Here is a 21877-nt window from a genome sequence, read left to right on the forward strand (position 1 = left end):
ATAAAGTATAAAAATATACGTGAAGTGTTAAATTCTGAGTCCATATGTTACTTGAAACAATTTCTAGATCACATCTCATTTAGATACACTACACAATAATAAACTACATCTAATTAATACACGTATTTAAATTCACTGCATTTAATTATCATGTTCCAAAGGTTTGTGAGTTTCTGTATCACCCACAGAAAGAGTAATTTCAGTCCAGTGATAATTCATTAGTGTCATCTTTCACAAAAACAGAACAAAGAAATCCAAGATAACAAGCTGTAGAGCTGGATGAACACAGCAGGCCAAGCAGCATCAGAGGAGCAGGAAGGCTGGCATTTCGGGCCTAGACCCTTCAGTTGCAATGGCAGAGAGATCCACTGAGGTTTTTCCGGAGGGAGGAGGGTAACCTCTTCAGGGTAGGCATCCTTAGAAGAGACTTCGCGGTGGGGTTAAAATTGTTTCAGAGATATCAAAGAAATCAACATTGCTAATTCAGTTCTCCTCCCCATTGTGTACCATGAAGTGCTGTTTGTTGATCTCTCCATAACATTGCTGCCTTTACTGCTAAACAATAAGATGTTCAAACTTGGGAAACATGTGCAAAAGTGTTCCTGAATCTATATGATGTCCCAGCACATTGAACCATAGGGCAGAAAGAAGCCAATTGGCCATTTATATTCAAACTATTGCTTTACCACAGAAAAGTTGTCCTACCTAGAGCTCAAAACTGAGGAATTATAGTCCCTGTTTCGCTTTGAGCTGCTTCAAATCCTTGGATCAAGAATTTGGATTGGAGACCAGAGAAAATGGGAACTTGGAATGTTAGAGAATTGGAAATAACAAAGTGTGGGGCTGGATGAACACAGCAGGACAAGCAGCATCTTAGGAGCACAAAAGCTGACGTTTCGGGACTAGACCCTTCATCAGAAAAGGAGGATGGAGAGAGGATTCTGAAATAAATAGGGAGAGCGGGGGAGGCAGATCGAAGATGTATAGAGGAGAAGATAGGTGGAGAGGAGAGTATAGGTGGGGAGGTAGGGAGGGGATAAGTCAGTCCAGGGAGGATGGACAGGTCAAGGGGGCAGGATGAAGTTAGTAGGTAGGACAAGGAGGTACGGCTTGAGGTGGGAGGAGGAGATAAGTGGGAGGAAGAACAGGTTAGGGAGTTGGGGATGAGCTGGGCTGGTTTTGGGATGCGGGAGGGGAGGGGAGATTTTGAAGCTTGTGAAGTCCACATTGATACCATTGGACTGCAGGGTTCCCAAATGGAATATGAGTTGCTGTTCCTGCAACCTTCAGGTGGCATCATTGCGGCACTGCAGTTGGCCCAGGATGGACATGTCGTCTGAGGAATGCGAGGGGGAGTTAAAATGGTTCGCAACTGGGAGGTGCAGTTGTTTATTGCAAACCAAGTGGAGGTGTTCCGCAAAGTGGTCCCCAAGCCTCCGCTTGGTTTCCCCAATGTAGAGGAAGCCACACCAGGTACAGTGGATACAGTATACCACATTGGCAGATGTGCAGGTGAACCTCTGCTTAATGTGGAATGTCATCTTGGGGCCTGCGATAGGGGTGAGGGAGGAGGTGTGGGGGCAAGTGTAGCACTTCCTGCGGTTGCAGGGGAAAGTGCCGGGTGTGGTGGGGTTGGAGGGGAGTGTGGAGCGGACAAGGGAGTCGCGGAGAGAGTGGTCCCTCCGGAAGGCAGACAAGGGTGGGGTTGAAAAAATGTCTTTAGTGGTGGGGTCGGATTGTAGATGGAGGAAGTGTCGGAGGATGATGCGTTGTATCCGGAGGTTGGTGGGGTGGCATGTGAGGATGACGGGGATTCTCTTTTGGGGCTTATTACGGGGGCGGGGTGTGAGGGATGAGTTTCGTGAAATGTGGGAGGCACAGTCAAGGACGTTCTCGACCAATGAGAGGGGAAGGTTCCGGTTCTTGAAGAATGAGGCCATCTGGGATGTGCGGGAGTGGAATGCCTCATCCTGGGAGCAGATGCGGCAGAGGCGAAGGATTTGGGAATAGGGGATGGAATTTTTGCAGGAAGGTGGGTGTGAGGAGGTGTATTCTCAGTAGCTGTGGGAGTCGGTGGGCTTGAAATGGACATCAGTTTCTAGGTGGTTGCCTGAGATGGAGACAGAGAGGTCCAGGAAGGTGAGAGAGGTATCAGAGATGGTCCAGGTGAACTTGAGGTTGGGGTGGAAGGTGTTAGTGAAGTGGATGAACTGTTCATGCTCCTCTTGGGAGCACGAGGCAACGCCGATACAGTCATCAAAATAACGGAGGAAGAGGTGGTGGATACTGCCAATCTAGCATCCGAAAAGGGACTGTTCCACGTATCCTACGAAGAGGCAGGCGTAGCTTGGGCCCATGTGGGCTCCCATGGCCACTGCATAGTCCATAGGAAGTGGGAGGAGTTGAAAGGGAAGTTTTTAAGGGTAAGGAACGAGTCCAGTTAAGCAAATGAGGGTGTCAGTGGAAGGGGGTTGGTTGGGCCTGCGGGAGAGGGAGAAGCAGTGGGCTATTAAGCCATCTGCATGGGGAATGCAAGTATATAGGGACTGGATGTCCATTGTGAAGATGAGGTGTGGGGGTCCTGGGAATTGGAGGTCTGGGAGAAGGTGGAGAGCGTGGGTGGTGTCCCAAACATTAGTGGGGAACTCCTTGATCAAGGAGGAGAAAACAGAGTTAAGGTAAGCAGAGATAATGGGAACTGCAGATGCTGGAGAATTCCAAGATAATAAAATGTGAGGCTGGATGAACACAGCAGGCCAAGCAGCATCTCAGGAGCACAAAAGCTGACGTTTCGGGCCTGCTGTGTTCATCCAGCCTCACATTTTATTATTAAGGTAAGCAGAGGTAAGTTCAGTCGAACAGGAACAGGAAGAAATAATGGGTCAGAGATAATGGGAACTGCAGATGCTGGAGAATCCAAGATAACAAAGAGTGAAGCGGGATGAACACAGCAGGGCAAGCAGCATCTTAGGAGCACAAAAGCTGACATTTCGGGCCTAGACCTTTCATGGGGAAGTAGGGAGGGGATAGGTCGGTCTGGGGAGGACAGACAGGTCAAGGAGGCGGGATGAGTTTAGTAGGTGGGAAATGGAGGTGCGACTTGAGGTGGGAGGAGGGGATAGGTGAGAGGAAGAACAGGTTAGGGAGGCGGGGACGAGCTGGGCTGGTTTTGGGATGCAGTAGGGGGAGGGGAGATTTTGATGTTTGTGAAATCCACATTGATACCATTGGGCTGCAGGGTTCCCAAGTGGAATATGAGTTGCTGTTCCTGCAACCTTCGGGTGGCATCATTGTGGCACTGCAGGAGATCCAGGATGGACATGTCATCTAAGGAATGGGAGGGGGAGTTAAAATGGTTCGTGACTGGAAGGTGCAGTTGTTTATTGCGAACTGAGTGGAGGTCCCCAAGTCTCCGCTTGGTTTCCTCAGTGTAGAGGAAGCCACACCGGGTACAGCGGATACAGTATACCACATTGGCTGATGTGCAGGTGAACATCTGCTTGATATGGAAAGTCATCTTGGGGCCTGGGATGGGGGTGAGGAAAGAGGTGTGGGGGCAAGTGTAGCACTTCCTGCGGGTGCAGGGAAAGCTGCCGGGTGTGGTGGGGTTGGAGGGGAGTGTGGAGCAGACAAGGGAGTTGCGGAGAGAGTGGCCTCTCCGGAAGGCAGACAAGGGTGGGGATGGAAAATTGTCTTGGGTGATGGGGTCGGATTTTAGATGGCGGAAGTGTCGGAGGATGATGCATTGTATCCAGAGGTTGAAACAAAGGCTCAGCCAGGTTTGTGGATTTTGGGAAGGAGATAGAAATGGGCAGTGCTGGGCTGGGAAGTGATGAGGTTGGAGGCTATGGGTTGGAGGTCACCTGGGGTGACGAGGTTGTGAGAGGTTTGAGAGACAATGTTTTGGTTGTCGGGGTGGGGTCATGATCGAAGGGCCGGTAGGATAAGGTATGACAGAATTGGCGCCTGGCCTCAACTATGTAAAGGTCAGTGTGCCATACCACTACTGCACCCTGTTTATCCCCACCCCCATCTGCCTTTTGTAGGGACCACGCTCTCCATGGCTCCCTTGTCTGCTCCACACTCCCCATTAACCCCACTACACCCAGCAACTTTCCCTGCAGCTGTAGGAAGTGCTATAACTGCTCCTACACCTCCTCCCTTACCTCCAACCAACGAACCAAACAAACCTTTCACATCAGACAGAGATTCACCTGCACATCCATCCATGTGGTCTATTGCATCCATTGCTCCTGATGTGGCCTCCTCTACATCAGTGAGACCAAGTGGAGGCTGAGAGACCGCTTTGTACAGCACCTGTGCTCTGTTTGTGACAAATGACAACACCTTCTGATCACAAACCATTTCCACTCCCCCTCCCAATCCCTGGGCGACATGTCCATCCTGGGCCTCCTCCAGTGTCACAACGACACCATCTCGAAACTGGAGGAACAGCACCTCATATTCCGCCTTGGGAGCCTACAACCCAATGGCCTAAATGCAGACTTTACCAGTTTCAAAATCTCTCCATCCCTAGCCTCATCCCATAACCAACCCTCCCTCTCATCCTCATTTCCTTGACCTGACACAACCTGTCCATCTTCTCTCCAACCTATCCACTCCTCTCACCTCATTGACCAATCCCCACCACTGCCTACCTGCATTCACCAATCACCATCCCAACAACCTTCCCCAGCCACACCCCTCCTCTCTCTATTTAGTTCCCAGCTCACTTGCCCCTCCTCCATTTCTGAAGAAGGGTCCCGATCCCAAAATTCCACTTTCCTGCTCCTCTGATGCTGCCTGGCCTGCTGTACTCCTCCAACTGTGTTATCTCTGACTGCAGCATCTGCAGTTCTTATTATCATTGAAAGTTCATTGCTGTATACAGCACCAGCCTCTCCGTGTGTAGCAGATGAAGCATTGCCACAGCAGAATGGCTCACCATGGGGCTAGATATTACACACTCCTGATACATCTGCTTTTGGTAGGGGAGGTAGAGGAATGACAATATCTCTCATTGATTCATTGCCAACCTGCCCACTGTATACAATGAAATAATTATAGATATTCTGGAAATATATATTTTGGTGAATTCCTGGATTGGTCAGTATTACTGTATACTTGCAGAGGAATAGATGAATTGTCCATACACAAGGGCTGTAACAAACATAAAATACAAAACTTACACAATGCCCTTCTTGACAGCCAAGTGGTTTACAGTCAGTGCTCTCCTATAGGAAATGTAGCAGTCAAATTGTGCAAAATCTCACAAACAAAGCTAATCTATTTTTATCATGTTGATTAAGTATATTTGCCAGAATAACAGAGATAATTCTGCTCCTCTTCTTCAAAACAGTCGCTTGAGGTATTTTATGTGCAACTGAAGGACGAGGCAGTTTCACACTTTAACATCTCGTCCAAAGAACACCAACTGTTTGTGGTCAGCATTCATAGTGCCTCTGGGTTTACAGTCAGACAGGAAGCTGGAGCAGAGGCTGCAGAAACAGGATATTCTGCTCCTTGCCCTATTTCAGCTTGAAGCTGAGCTTCTCCCCAGCCCATGGCAGTCGAGGATTCAGGGCTAGGCAATGCGCCCATTATTTTTGTTTGGATACCCATTAGTGCTTTTCTACATTCTGCACTATCAGGTTCCTCCTCTGTTATCTGAAGCAGCATTTCTACCTTGCCTTTGGGAGAGCTGACAAATGAAGAATGCTTTATTCCCGGTGTGACTAAGCCTACTCCAATGACTCACCATCTGCTGATCTCTATTCCGCACTAATCTCAAAGGAATGTGCAATGCCAATTGTGAACTCATGGCTATGAGTGCCTGATTAAGTGACAAGGCTATTATGTGAATATATCAGCTTATGGTGCTATAGGAGCTGCTGCTCATGGTGAAGCTTGGTGCCACCATCCAATTTATGTGTCAGAAACTGCAGTGTGGTAGAGGAAAGCCACTTCCTGGTCTAACTAGAGAAGCCTTTTAGAACCGAAGAAAGGTCTGAAGAACAAAAGGGTCACTGGACCCAAAACCTTAAACTTGATTTCTCTCCACAGATGCTGCCAGACCTGCTGGAATTTTCCAGAAATTTCTGCTTTTGTGCAAGTGATTTACAGTTGCATTATCAACTGCTTGCGATGGTGAGATGGTAGGATGAGAGTTTGCTGGGAGTTGAGGAGAGCCATGTGGCAGGAACATGCCAATATCCTTAACCTTCACAACTACATTGAATGCCACAGGCTCCATCACAGCTGCCCTCAAAATAGGGACAACTATTTCCTTTGCAGGGCTCAGGAGATGCAAGTGTCTTTATTCCCTGCCAATTCTAACCTGCTCCCGTTTATTGTGTGCCATTATATCTACAGGGAACAAAGTTCTCAGGTCAGTTGTTGGACAGCACTTTTGTCGGCTGATGTTCTTGTTATAAAACTGTAAGATATAACAGCAGAATTTGACATTCAGCCCACCATATCTGCTTTTCCATTTTGCCAATCCTAATACATTTCTCAACACCATTCTCCTGCTTTCTCCCCATAAACTTTGATCTCCTTCCTAATTAAGAACCTATCCAATTCTGCCTCAAAGACACTTAATGATTTGGCCTCCACAGCTTTCTGAGGCAATTAGTTCCACAGATAGTATGCCACGGCTGAGTAGCTGAATGTACATAAAGGCAGGAAGAGATGACTCTGAGATGATAGTGGTAGTGAGCTGGTGAGGGTGTGTATCTAGATAAAAGCCAAAAGAACTGTGGATGCTATAAATCAGGAACAAAAACAAAGTTGCTGGCAAAGATCAGCAGGTCTGGCAGCATCTGTGAAGGAGAAAACAGAGTTAACGTTTCGGGTCTGGTGACCCTTCCTCAGAACAGATGCTTGGTCCTGAATACCAGGGAGCATTGGTGCTGATTGAGTGTTGAGGATTTGAACAGTGTAAGAGATTGGTGGAGTGATGGGTAGGAGATGTTTTGCAAAGTGGTTCACACTGACTTTCACCAGACAGATGTGAACATTGAATAACTGTGGCACTGCTTCCAGGTCATTGAGTCTAAATTCTGGGAGTAAATTTCCCTGATCACCTACCGCTCTAAGGCTAGTCTTTAAGTATATTCTGCATCTCCTATATCTCAAATCCACCAGTGGCCAAACCATAACGTCTCTTCTTTCCACCATCTGCACAACTAGTGCCTCCAAATGTTGTATCCATCACCGTGTAATATTTTCTCTGCACTGGTATCAACTTTGCAACAATTTGCATTGCAGCTTCCCTTTAATGTGTAAAATGCTGTAAAAGACAAAGCATAATAAACCAGAATATAACATAACAAAACAGTGTTCGGATGAATGGTCACTGTGCCCAAAACACTAACTCTGCTTTCTTTCAAGAGACGCTAGCAGACCTGCTGAGTTTTTCTAGCAATTTCCAATTTTGTGCCTGTCAGCTAATGTGATCATTACCACTGTCAATCAAGTGCCACTGCTGGATTAAAACAAAACCTTTTATACTTGAAAAATGTCTAATCACCAGCTTCACTTCATTTATTGACAGCCATTTAGCTTTGAAATTGAAATGAGCACCTTCTGTTATTTCTTTTCCAAAGAGTAGTTTGTTCATTTGATAACTGTGTCCATTGTCAATGCTTGGTTGTTTCAGCTGCTAATGAGTTTCAGTATAAGAAACTATTCAACTTGGACTGAACAACAGTTTCAAGAAGTTGTCTTTTTAATGAATCTTCCTTTCTCCTCTTTAAATGTTAAAGATGAAGTGCTACATCTACTTGAGCAATGATTTTTTACCCTCATAAACCTGTTCAGAGATGTTATTTCACACCTCTGGAACAGGTGGGACTTGAACCTTCTTCCTGGCTGAAAGGCAGGAGCATTACAAGGAGTACTTGTGCCACAAAAACTCTCTACTCCATCACTTAATTCATCAACTAACACAATCACATGCTGAAGCACTTGTTATATTAACAGTTTCCTTTTCCTTTAAATAAATAAAACTTTTGAAGACAATGCAAACAATTTTTTTAGCAAAACTAATAAAATGTAAACAAAATTATGTTTCTATGGTATTCATCTTAATAACCTTGATCAGTAACAAAATTGTATATTTTGTTTCATATTCCAATTAATACAATCAACATTCCATATTTCCCTTTCTTTCTTGAAACAAAGCAAAAAAAACTATAAGATTTCATCACAAAGAGGTCCAAGAGAAATTTGGTTTGTGAAGTGTTGTTTTATAACCTGCCATGCAATTAGGCATCCCTTTTTGAGGATCTCTAATAAATTTTTGGCGCACGCGCAATTTTTCCGAAACAGCCTAATAAACAGTAACTTGCAACAAAACACTTTATTTTAGAAACCTTTTTATGTTTCCTTTATGGTGGAAAGTCAATCGTCAGCTTTTTCTCAGTATGATGAACGTACATCGTTCCAAAGAAAATACAGTTAGTAGCATAACATTCTAACGGTAATTTTTTTCTCAACTTTGCCTTTGCATAAGACAGAATATGGGAAAAGTACACTTTTGTATCTTCAGTTTGCATTAGCGCCAATGTTTAAGCAGTTAAGTTGCTTTTAACTACAGTTTTTTATTTTCTTGACTTTCCAGGCCAGCATTCTTTTCCACCAAGAATATGGATAACCCTACTGTACTTGAATAGGAATCCAGAAGATTAGCATATTAAGGATTGCCAAGAAGAATTAACTTCAATACGTTTGGGTAACCCATGGGTAGATGCTTGAGTCTACATTTTTCCAAATTTTTAAAAATTGTTTTACTTGCCTCAAGATTTCTTCAACAGTAGCATTTTTCATCAATTGCTCAGTTCCTCTATTTCATAAGTGATATCAGATTTAATCTGCATGTACAGCCAGTTTAAGAGCCTAAACAAACTTCTTAACTGGTTTGTTTCTTCACTGATTGCAAAAGGATGTTTCAGTGGGGATATGGGCAAATTTATTGGAATTTGACTAATACTTCTCAAATAAGTTGATCCAAAGTCATTCCTGCTCAACATCAAAACCTGTATATCTACTGAGTCTCAGAGACCAGCCAGAAATTCTTTTTCTATTTTAACTATCACACATTTCTCAAATTCCATCAAAACACCCCAGAAAAACACTCACGTCCATCATAAAGATGCCTCCCAGTTTCTCTCCGTGATTCCAGTAGAACATTGCTGGGTCTGTTTTGAGGTGAATACATCTTGGCTCAACATAGGAAACATCATACCTTCTGACAATAACGACACTATCTCACACACCGTCACGCACATTTGCTCCCTTACTCTCACACTCTTTCTCACACACTCATTTGCTCATCGTCTTTATCATACTCTCTCACAGATGCTCACTTACTCACACTCAGGGATTTGATATGAATGAGGTTCTTGGTCAAGGGGGTAGCAGACTTCAGCTGAACTGTACAGGACGTTGGTGGGCATGAAAGGTAGGAGCAACATTACTGATTCTGACATATCCTAAAGGTCGGTCAATGATTGCTGAAATTTCAGATTGGATTCAGCTATGAACTGGTTAGCCTGTCACTGGGGATGCTCTGCATCAATTGGCTGCTGTGGGTACTGCCCACCTTGGTTGCCAGAGTATTTGACCAACAAGTGTAGTCCTGATATGTAGCGCTTCTGAAACCATTCTGCTGGGCCCTGCTGCATTCCCTCAACACCATCACAGGCTCAGAAATCACAGTACTCAAATTTCATCAGACAACCCCACTTGGGATTGTAAGCCTTGGTTTGCAAAGCACTAGACTAGGGTTTTATATCCTGGAGTTGAGAAGGTTAATGAGTAATTTGATCAACATTTTCAAGATATTTAGAGAACAAATTGGACAGATAAAGAGAAAATGTTTCCCCTTCAGGAGTGCCTCACCCTCGGCAGCATAGCCTAAATGCCAAAAGCAGGCCTTTCAGGAATAAAATCAGCAAACACTTCTCACTGTGAAGGGTGGTGGAAGTGTAGAATCCTTTTCTGCAAATGACAGTTATTTCTAGATCAGTTGTAAATTTTAAATCTGCGATTGATTGACTTCTATTATCCAAAGGTTCTAACCAAAATGGGGCAAAGGCAGTGTCATGGGGCAGAATTTCATGCTTATGTGAAGCATTTAGATTGGCAGACTGGGGTCATAATTAGGCAGTAGGCAAAAAATAACTCAGTTTCTCCTGATGGGAAGTTAAAGGCTTGCTATCGAATTCTGAGCAGCTTTCACCTTCTTGGTCAGGAACACGTTTTGAATTCATTAGCAGGTCATGAATACTGATGAACAACCCAGCCCCTGGAATTTCATTCACAGGCATGATCTTGTTAGCCAGAGATGGGAAATATGCACTCTCACAACTCCTATATAGAGGCATGTAGCCTGCAAAGAAGACTTCTATCACCAAACTTTGATGAGTGCAAATTTCTTCACTTACTTACTTCTTTCATAACCATGAAGTTACTTTGCGACAACATTCACAATGATAACGGTGAAGACATTTCATGTTGAAGGGTTTCATGAAGAGTTTACATCACCTACAGCCTGGCTTATTGTTGTTAAAGCTTTCAGTGTCACGGTGAACTGACAAGCAAACTCAACCAATGGAGGCAGCCACATTAGCTTACACCAACAAAGCTGACCGAGCCAGGCAAGGGGTCTGAACTCAAAAGGGAGCTCAAATCAAATGGTCATCCTTTGTAGTTGTGTCTTTTGCCCAGGCAAGGAATTGGGGAAAACTTCTAATGCATTCTCCCGGTTGTGATGAAAAGTCAGTGAGCTGATCATGTGTGATCAGCTGAGTGTTGTATGTCTTTTATATTTCACATGTGAACCCTGATGGATGTGAAAGAGGCAATACAACTCTGTCTCAGGTAACAATGCAGACATTATGTCCTTTATATTTCCATTCCCTAATTTAGCACCTAGCTCCTCCTGCTGACAAGGTAGAACCTGCTTTTTTGTTGTGACTATATTGTTGATAAATACATGGACCAGAACCACTGGATCCTGTCCCAGAATGTATTGTCCTGACAGAAGATGTCAGGCATCTTCAGTATCATAGCTTCACTCATCTGGGCAAGTGGGTAATATTCTGTCACACTCCCGTCTTGTGTTGTGGGCAGGCTTTGGGAATTCAGGAGGTGAGGATTCCCGGCCTCTGACCTGCTGTTACGACCACTATGTTTATGTGGCTAGCCAGTCCAGCTTATGATCAATGGCAAGGATCAGAATGTTGATAGGAGTGGATTGAATTAAAGTAATGCTCTTAAATATCTAATGCTCTTAAATATCTAAATGTCCTAAATAAAGCTAGATTGTCTCTTGTTAGAGATGGTCATTGCCTGGCACTTGTGTGGCATAAATGTTACTTGCTAGGTTTCAGGTCAAGCCAGGATATTGTCCAGGTCTAACTGCATTTGAACATCAACTGCTTCGGTGTCTCAGTGTTGCAGGTGGTACTGAACATTGTGCAAGCATTGATGAACATCCCCAATTCTGACCTCATGATGGGGGGGCAGGTCAGTGTTGATACAGCAAAAGATAATTGGTAGGATATTTCATTGAGGAATTTCTGTAAAGATGTCCTGGAGCTGAGACGATTAACTTTTAACAGCTACAACTGTCTTCCTTTATGCTAGGTATGACTCCAACTGGGTAGAGAGTTTGCCTCCCGATTCTAATTGACTTCAGTGTTGCTCGGGCTCCTCAAAGCCACACACAGTCAAATGCAGCCTTGATATCAAGAACTGTCACCCTCATCTCCCTCTGGAATTCAGCTCTTTTGTCCACATTTGAACCAAGGCTGTGATGAGGTGAGTAGCTGAGGGTCCTTGGTGGAACCGAATTTGAGTATCACTGAACAGGTTTTGCTAAGTAGATTCTGCTTGATAGCACTACTGATGATCAAGAGTAGACTGATGGGGCAATATCTGACCAGGTGGGATGTGTCCTGCTGTTTGTGTACAAGACAGAAACTGGGCAATTTTCCACATTGTTGGACAAATGCCGGAATTGTAACTGTGACTTTGAGTTCTTGTACCATCAACCAATGGGAGCAGCTTTTATTTTTCATCCTGCCTAAACCTGTCATAATCTTGCACACATCTTTGAAATCCTCCCTCAAATTTGTTCCAATGAGAATAACCCTGACTTCTCCTCCCTAATCGTTTAACTAAATTCACTCAGCCCTGAAAATATTCTGCTAAATCTCTGAAGAACTCCCACATCTTTATATCTAACATAAGGCTGTTTCACGCTGATACTACAGTCACATAAAAGCAGCCTGATTACAGATCACACCGAAAAGAGAAGGAGGCATTTATACTGCACACTCACTTTGAAGACATTTCAGTCCTAAAATCACACCCCAACTTTGGGGCAAAGTTGATTTGACTTCCCAAAAATGAAAACTTTGCATAATATGAATACAGCAAAAACAATTTCATTTCTCCTCATGAGCTCTTCGCCATCATTCACCATTGTACAGCTGATTGGCTGGAAACTCACTTACTGATTTGTCAAAAATTTCTACTGATCTGCTACTAAACTTAAGAACCTTAAAGAAATTCTCAAAATGCAGTACAGTCACTAAATGTTCACTGCCAATGGATGATTCTATATCATACACATGGAGGGAGTTCACAGTTCCTACAGAAAATACGAAGCAATTTTTTTCCTTCAGTGAGTAAAGAACTTTAACAACAGATAATTATTTACAGTAACATTCTCCAACTGTAGAGCTGCTTTATTTTACTGGGTCATAGTTCAGTCTGCACATGTGATTCAGCTGAACCAACCAGTGACCATTTTGTCCAGAAAACAAGAATATTTCCATATTCAGAAAAGTTTTAAATGATTTATGCTTTCTGTCTGTAGAGCCTGAAGCTCCCACAGTAATACTGACAGCATTCTCAACACTGTGACAGAAGCAAACCAAACAGATGCTACTTGTTTTCAAACCGCCATTGAATTATTGTGAACTTTTCTGTGTATGTGTAATCCTTAGATTCAGTACTGCGCAAACTTAAAAACTAAGCTTTCATAAATCAAAAACAACTTCTTCCAAGTCTGCATGGATTAGTTTAAGTCTAGACAATTACATCCGAGCTACTTTCTGGCAATGACATCAAGACACTAGTGGTGGTAGCTGCACACTAGTCAACAGTTAACATAAAAAGACTTGAATGAAATTTCTTAAATATGGATAAACGCTGAAAGGATCTATGTATATTTGTACTGTGATCCAACATAACTTCAAGGTTAAAGTTGCTTTTGAAAGTAAAAAACGTAAGCCTACATCACTATGTGGTCTTTATAAAAGGAAGAAAGCAATATCTTCTAAACTGTTGCCTGGAATCATGCTGGAGAAGGTAGCTTTAGGCATGTGGGACAAGTCCAGTCCCGGCAGTGACTTTCCCTAGAGCTAAGTGGAAAAACCAGCAACATCCCCTAACCATTCAACTATCAGAAAAATAGGTAAAATATGAAAAAAGTCCCATTATGCTGTGCTTTAACAACATACACTAGCTTTAGCCATTGGTGGACTAGTTTCCTGAGCTGTATGGAAAACATTAGCATCATCAAAGTGAGTGCACAGCCAAGAGTTTTTCTTCAATGAAATTGACAACTTAGTGAAACTGAAGAGCTGCAGCCATAGTCCAGTATCAGGCTGGTGCTCTCAGCAATTCTTCAGTGTGAGTGTTTTCATTGTCTGGCTAGTGACTTCAGCTATTTCATACGTTATTAACCTTTAGTTGTAATTCTCTAATGCTAGTCTTCACCAGGGGACACAAATAACTTATACAGCTCCCCCTTGCACTAATGATGAGTAACAGAAAGAGCAGAGACACCAATGTTTGCAGCACCAGCAACAGGAGCTACCATCTCCTCAGAAAGATCCTGCTCCACAGGGCAGAGGGTAATAGATGCAAAGAACCAGTTTTCCCAACACCATCCACAGGCTGAGGAAGAGCTCTCTAGTTATTACAAACTCCTGTGAACACAACTCTCAGTGGGAGCCAGGAGCAAGTCAATGACAGTACAATTCACGAGAGTATATCCAACAAGAATCTATATCAGAGATAATAAAGTGTGAAGCTGGATGAACACAGCAGGCCAAGCAGCATCTCAGGAGCACAAAAGCTGACGTTTCGGGCCTAGAAGGGTCTAGGCCTGAAACATCAGCTTTTGTGCTCCTGAGATGCTGCTTGGCCTGCTGTGTTCATCCAGCTTCACACTTTATTATCTTGGATTCTCCAGCATCTGCAGTTCCCATTATCTCTGATACAAGAATCTATATCAGATGGAAATAGGACCTTTGAGAATATTTTGGTATCCACACCTAGTCTTGCAACTTATATTCTCATGTAGAGAAAGGGCAGTAATGACATGGAAATGCAAGCACAGTTTCGTCAATCACGCATTATTCAGGCTTAGTCAGATATCATAACTGTTTCTCCAGAATCAGTGGATCAAAACCCTGCAATCTGCACCCTAACATCGCTATGGGAGTGAAGTGGTGACAGGGGCTGCAATGTTCAAATAAAAGACACTGAACGACTTTTCAGGCCAGCTTGGCAATAATTCCAACATTACTAGGATTACTCACAGCGAACAAACATAAAGCATCTTATTGAGATAACGAGATGAAGATCTGGATGAACACAGCAGACTAAGCAGCATGAGAGGAGCAGGAAGGCTGATGCTTTGGGCCTGCACCCATCTTATTGTTTCAGTTTATAGATTGATTTGACAGTAATTCATTTTCAAACTGTTGCTCATTCTCAAAAGTGCTGCCTAATTCAGGAATGATACTACAAGCTATATCTGTATATAACCTAGAATACCTGTGCTTCATACTGTCATAATACAGGAAACAATTGTGGCATATAAATGTACTATTTGAGAATTGCACACATGAAAATCATCGCACTCATTAGCTGCATTATCCTTCGGTTTTTATAGGTAAAATTGTGAAGAACACACTGACTGTGCTTTACAGGTTGTTATCAATCTCAGCAAATAGGACAGCTTATTTTTGGAAAACACACCAGAATTATGGCATATTCAAGCAATGTTCTGGTAATGTTTTCAAAATGTTCACATGTATGGACAATAACGAATGGATGGGAGATCTTGAACGCAGAAATGCAAGGAAAAGATTTGCGATTGTACTCATAATTATGATGCAAAGGGAATTCACTTTCCTGAGCTCATCAGCATAATAAATTATAACCCTGGAGGAATGTAACTACAAGAGTGTACTGGCTGGCTTGCCATAGTCATGTGAACCCCCATCTCTGCTATATCTACCTTTGTGTGCAGTCAGAGGAGAACCATTAAACACATGTCACGTTAAATGTCACGTTAAATATAGTGCCAAAGTGGTGCAGTTGAAAATGTGTGGATTTTCAGAACTGTAAGAAAGCCAGCTACTGAAAGAAACAGCACAGAAGAAATAAAACAAAACAAAAGCCTGCAATAACAAGGTGTAGGGCTGGAAGAACACAGCAGGCCAAGCAGCATCACAGGAGCAAGAAAGCTGACATTTCGGGTCGTGACCCTTCATCAGAAATGGGGGAGGGGAAGGGGATTCTGAAATAAATAGGGAGATAGGGAAGTGGATAGAAGATGGATAAAGGAGCGGTTAGGATGAGAGGAGACAGACAGGTCAAAGAGGCGGGGTTAGAGCCAGTGAAGATGAATATTGGTGGGGAGGTAGGGAGAGGATAGGTCAGTCCAGGGAGGACGGCCAGGTCAAGGAGGTGGGATGAGGTTAGTAGGTAGGAGATGGGGGTGTGACTTAAGGTGGGAGGAATAGTTGGGGAGGCAGGGACTAGCTGGGCTGGTTTTGGGATGTGGTCGGGGGAGGGGAGATTTTGAAGCTTGTTAAGTCCATGTTGATACCATTGGGCTGCAGGGTTCCCAAGCGAAATATGAGGTGCTGTTCCTGCAACTTTCAGTGGCGTCATTGTGGCACTGCAGGAGGCCCAGGATGGATATGTCATCCGAGGAGTGGCGGGGGGGGGGGGGGGGGGAGGGCGGAGTTGAAATGGTTCACGACTGGGAGATGCAGTTGTTTGTTGCAAACTGAGCGTAGGTCTTCCGCAAAGTGGTCCCCAAGCCTCTGCTTGGTTTTTCCGATGTAGCGGAGGTCACAACGTGAACAGCAGATACAGTATATCACCTTAGCAGATGTGCAGGTGAGCATCTGTTTGATGTGGAAGGTCTCCTTAGGGCCTGGTGGGGTGCTGTGTGAGGACAAGGGAGATTCTGTTTTAGTTACTATTGCGGGTAGGGGGTGTGAGGGATGAGTTGCAGGAAATGTGGGAGACATGGTTGAGGGCATTTTCGATCACTGTGGAGGGGAAGTTGCAGTCCTTGAAAAAAGAGGACATCTGGGATGTTCGAGAATAGAATGCCTCATCTCAGAGCAGATGCAGCGAAGGCGAAGGCATTGGGAATAGGGGATGGCCTCTCTGCAGGAAGGTGGGTGAGAGGAGGAGTATTCTAGGTAGCTGTGGGAGTCGGTGGGCTTAAAATGGATATCAGTTTCCAGGTGGATGCCAATGATGGAGACAGAGAGGTCCAGGAAGGAGAGAGATGTATCAGAAATGGTCCAGGGGAACTTAAGGTTGGGATGGAAGGTGTTGGTGAAGTGGATGAACTGTTCGAGCTCCTCGTAGGAGCACAAGGCGGCACCGATACAGTCATCAATGTAACAGAGGAAGAGGTGGGGGATAGGAGCAGTGTAGCTTCGGAAGAAGAATTGTTCCACGTACTCTACAAAGAGGCAGGCGTAGCTTGGGCCCATGCAGGTACCCATGGCCACCCTCTTTGTCTGTGTGAAGAGGGAGGAATTGAAAGAGAAGTTGTTGACGGTGAGGACGAGTTCAGCTAAGCGGATGAGGGTGCCTGCAACTTTGAATTATTGAGTTGGTCAAAATTGTTGTGCATTTTTCATTCACTGCTGCTGTGGAGATTGAAAGTAACATGAGACAGAAAGACAGAGTGAAAAACCATGAAATAGTCACTTTAAATAAAAAGTGAGAACTGAAGAGCTGCCATACAGCTGTCAGTGCCAGGGTACGAGTGCAGCAAGATCTGTTACAGTTTCGATCTCATTGAGCAACAGAAAAGCCAGACTGCAGACTCCTTGAAAGTTTTGAAGACACATTTTGAATCACACAGTAATGTTAGTTATGTTTGTTCAACATCAGTGCTTTCAAGGGGAGATGGAGACTATGGAGCAGTATGTGACTGCACAGATACATCCAGCTACTGTGAGTTTGAACAACTGAAACACCAGAGGCAGAAATGTCTTTAACATGAGACAGAATAACACCAGACAGCACATCTGCTGAGAGGGAGAGACAGGAAAATCTTACTCTTAAGAAAGCTAATACCGTGTCCAGAAACTCTGAAGTTATCAATCAACGTCAAAAAATAGGAGAACAAGCAAGGTTTTACACCATACCAAGAGGCATTCCAGGCCAAATGAGAACAGCAGTTTGTGAAAAAGGAAGAAATATTTGCTGAAAAGCCAGCAGAAAGATCAAGGCCAGAGAACAGGATGTAAATATTGTGGAAGATATGCACTAAAAGAAAGGATAGGGAAAGCTGCACTTAACTGCAAGAAGCTGAATAACTTTGCATGCAAGTGTTTAGCTAGAAAATGGCGAAAATAGCCTAATAAAGGTGACTGCTGACAACTTATCATCAATTATTCTGACAAATCACTTTGCACCAATCAGTAATTGGCATCATTGGGTCAAAAAGTGATAAGCAGTTTGCGACTCTTTGACTGGGGAAGGAGGGCATCAAATGAGTGTGAAGTGTCACGGATAAACAGTGACACTCATCAAACTTCAGCAATGAGATTAAGGACCACATTAGTCTGTGTGTTACCTGTAACAAATAACAAACTAAAGAGTGGACAGGACACTTATGACACATGGCACCCCAAACAGATCATAGACATAGCTTCACACTCTTCGCTTTCACAGGAACTGATTAAAAGTGAAGAATACATTAACAGCATCTTGTGAAAATGTTCAGTGACTGATGACCATAGCAACAAATTTAAAAGTAAAACTTGTGGTCAATCAATCCAGGTGTCACTCTAGGATCTGACTTGTCCAGTAATTCTCTCTGCTGGGATCATAACACTGTCTTTATAGATTCCCTACAGTGTGGAAACAGGCCCTTTGTCCTAACAAGGCCGCACTGACTCTTGGAGCATCCCACCCACGGCCATCCCCTTATAACCCACCTGATCTACATCTCCCTGAACACTACAGGCAATTTAGCATGGCCAATCCACCTAACCTGCACATCTTTGGACCGTGGGAGGAAACCAGAGCACCCAGAGGAAACCCACACAGAGACAGGGAGAACGTGCAAACTCTACACAGGCAGACACCCGAGGGTGGGATTGAACCTGGGTCCCTGGTGCTATGAGGCAGCAGGGCTAACCACCGAGCTACCATGCCACCCCTTTGGTCTTTTATACCACTGCTCCATAAGTCTATTCCTTGGTCATTTATGCCTTACTTTAGTTTTATTTTCCATCCTTTCCGGGTTCATTTATATTTAGGTTTATTTCATTTCTCGTCAATTCCTTCTCACCCTCACACAATTCACTGGTTTAAAGTTGCTGGAATCCCATCATTTATCTTTTGTGAAAGGACAACTGCCCCATTCTGATCCAGGTGGACCTATTTCCATCAGTACATCTCCTTTCTGTCCGATTTCTGGTGTCAGTATACAAGAGGAACCTTTCAGCCATGTTTTACTTCTTAGGACTTTGGGGCAGCCACTTTTGGAGTACTATGCCCAGTCTAGTTGTCCACATTGTTAAATGGGAGGGGTGCAGAAAAGATTTAGAAGGATGTTAATGGGATTAGAGGGTTTGAGACATACAGAGAGTCTGGATAAGGTGGAACTTTATAAACTGGAGTTTAGGGGGTTGAAGAATGACCTTATAGAGGTTGATAAAATCATGAGGGGCATACATAGGGTGAATAACCAAGGTCTTTTCCCCAGAGATCAAAATAAGACAGCATAGGTTTAAGGCGAGAGGAGAAAAATTGAAAAGGGGCCTGAAGACCAACTTTTTCACACATGTGGAACAAACTGCCACAGGAAGTGATAGACACAGGTACAGCTACAACATGTAAAAGATATTGATACAGGTACATGAATAGGGAAGATTGAGAGGGATATGGGCCAAATGCAGGCAAATGGGATTACTTTAGTTTGGTCAGCATGGATGAATTGGATCAAAGAGTTTGTTTCCATGCTGTATGACTCTATGACTATCTTTTGGCAATTTGCACATGGTTTAGGCAGTAATCCAGAGATTATTCCTTCAAGGTAACTGGTTTAGTTTAGTTCTAACCACTGATACACCCTTAGTAGCAACTTCTTCTTGTTCCAGCCCTATGTCTTTTGTTCTGACGGACTACGGCAACTAGATTTGCCTGCACCTTTCCTCTAAGTCCCCATCTTAATACCTTATCCTGGCTCTGGATGAGTTTGCTCGCTGAGCTGGAAGGTCAGTTTTCAGACGTTTCGTCACCTTTTTTTTTACTTGAAAAAATATACTTTATTCATTAAGATGTACAAAAAATAAAACATATTTATACACCTACCCAGTCATGCAAGCTGCGCTGGGTTACCCAGGGGGTATGTACACCAACTAAAGGAAAAAAAAGAAAAAAAAACAAAGCAAAGAAAACACCCCGGCAGTCGTCACCCCGCACAGTCCCCGTTGGCCCCCTGACCAGTTGGGGAAGGCGCCAGCTGGGCCCAGTTACCAGATAGGGCCCTTGTTTCTATTCTGGATGAGGGGTTTCATACGGTGGTCTTGCCCCACCGCGCCTTGGCAGCGGCTGCCCCAAGCTTTAGCGGGTCCCTCAGCACGTAGTCCTGGACCTTGGAGTGCGCCAGTCTGCAACACTCGGTCGGGGTCAGTTCTTTCAGCTGGGAGACCAGCAAGTTGCGGGCAGACCAAAGAGCATCTTTCACCGCATTGATGGTCCTCCAGGCGCAGTTGATGTTGGTCTCAGGGTGCGTCCCCGGAAACAGCCCGTAGAGCATGGAGTCCCACGTCACGGAGCTGCTCGGGACGAACCTCGACAAATACCACTGCATCCCCCTCCAGACCTCCTGCGCATAGGCACACTCCAGAAGGAGGTGATCGATAGTCTCGTCCGCCCCGCAGCCACCTCGAGGGCAGCGTGCGGTGGTGCAGAGATTCCGGGCATGCATAAAGGATTTCACTGGCAGAGCCCCTCTCACCGCCAGCCAAGCAATGTCCTTGTGCTTGTTTGAAAGTTCTGGCGATGAGGCATTCTGCCAAACGACTTTGGCAGTCTGCGTGGGGAACCACACGACGGGATCCACCACCTTCTCTTTTTCCCAAAGGGTCCCGAGGATACTACGTGCTGACCACTGCCTGACGGCCTTGTGGTCAAAGGTGTTTCCTTTCAAAAAGTTCTCCACGAAGGCCAGGTGGTACGGAACGGTCCAGCTACTCAGAGCATTCCGCGGCAACGAGGCCAGGCCCATCCTTCGCAACACCAGGGACAGGTAGAACCTCTGTAAGTAGTGACACTTGCTGTTTGCGTACTGAGGATCTACGCACAGCTTGATGCAGCCGCACACAAAGGTAGCCGTCAGGGCGAGGGTGGCGTTCAGTACGCCCTTTCTCCCATTTCCCAGGGCTTTGTACATGGCATCCCTGCGGACTTGGTCCATCCTCGACCCCCAAATGAAGTGGAAGATGGCCCGGGTGACCGCAGCGGTGCAGGTCCAGGGAATAGGCCAGGCCTGCGCCACATACAACAGTACCGAAAGCCCCTCGCACCTGACAACCAGGTTCTTACCCGCGATGGAGAGGGACCGGAGCGTCCGCCTGCCTAGCTTCTGCTTCAGTTTGGTGATACGCTCCTCCCAAGTCTTAGTGCACGCCCCTGCTCCACCAAACCAAACACCCAGTACCTTCAGGTAGTCTGTCCTGATGGTGAAGGGGATGAAGGAGCGGTCGTCCCAGTTCCCGAAGAACATGACCTCGCTCTTACCCCTATTGACTTTGGCACCCGAGGCCAGTTCAAACTGGCCGCAGATGTCCAACAGCCTACTCACCGACGAACATTCGGTGCAGAAGACGGCGACATCATCCATGTACAGGGAGGTCTTGACCTGAAGGCCTCCACTGCCTGGGATAGTCACGCCCTTCAGGCTCACGTCCTTCCTGATGGAGGCGGCAAAGGGCTCCACACAGCACACGAACAAGGCAGGAGAGAGCGGGCAGCCCTGCCTGACTCCAGATCTGACAGGAAAACTGTCTGATTCCCACCCGTTGATCGAGACTGCGCTAACGATGTTGGCGTAGAGCAGCCAGATCCAATTGCGGATGCCCTCCCCGAACCCCAATTTGGAGAGGACGTTCCTCATGTAAGCATGAGAGACCCTGTCGAAGGCCATCTCCTGGTCCAGGCTGACGAGGCAGGTGTCCACCCGCCTGTCTTGTACGTAGGCGATCGTATCCCTGATGAGCGCGAGGCTCTCAGCGATCTTCCTGCCCGGCACAGCACAGGTTTGGTCAGGGTGAATCACCGACTCCAGGACAGACCTGACCAGGTTGGCTATGACCTTGGCCAGGATTTTGTAGTCCATGTTCAATAGTGAAATGGGATGCCAATTCTTAATTTCTTCCCTCTCCCCCTTCCTCTTGTAAATGAGGGTGATGATGCCCTTCCTCATGGACTTGCACATTTCCCCTGCCCGAAGCGCACTATCGTACTCCTCCAGCAGGTCCTGGCCGACGAGGCCCCACAGAGCGGGATACAGCTCGACCGG

At 45.1% G+C, this 21877-nt stretch overlaps 1 protein-coding gene across 5 annotated transcripts in view; it reads right to left on the bottom strand.

Annotated features, from left to right (window-relative positions):
• The window catches only part of LOC125465396 (raftlin-like), a 119657-nt gene that overhangs the window by 62158 nt on the left and 35622 nt on the right, over positions 1 to 21877 (bottom strand). The window lies entirely within an intron of this gene.

This window comes from Stegostoma tigrinum, chromosome 2 (assembly GCF_030684315.1).
Source record: "Stegostoma tigrinum isolate sSteTig4 chromosome 2, sSteTig4.hap1, whole genome shotgun sequence".
NCBI classification, from domain to species: Eukaryota; Metazoa; Chordata; class Chondrichthyes; order Orectolobiformes; family Stegostomatidae; genus Stegostoma; species Stegostoma tigrinum.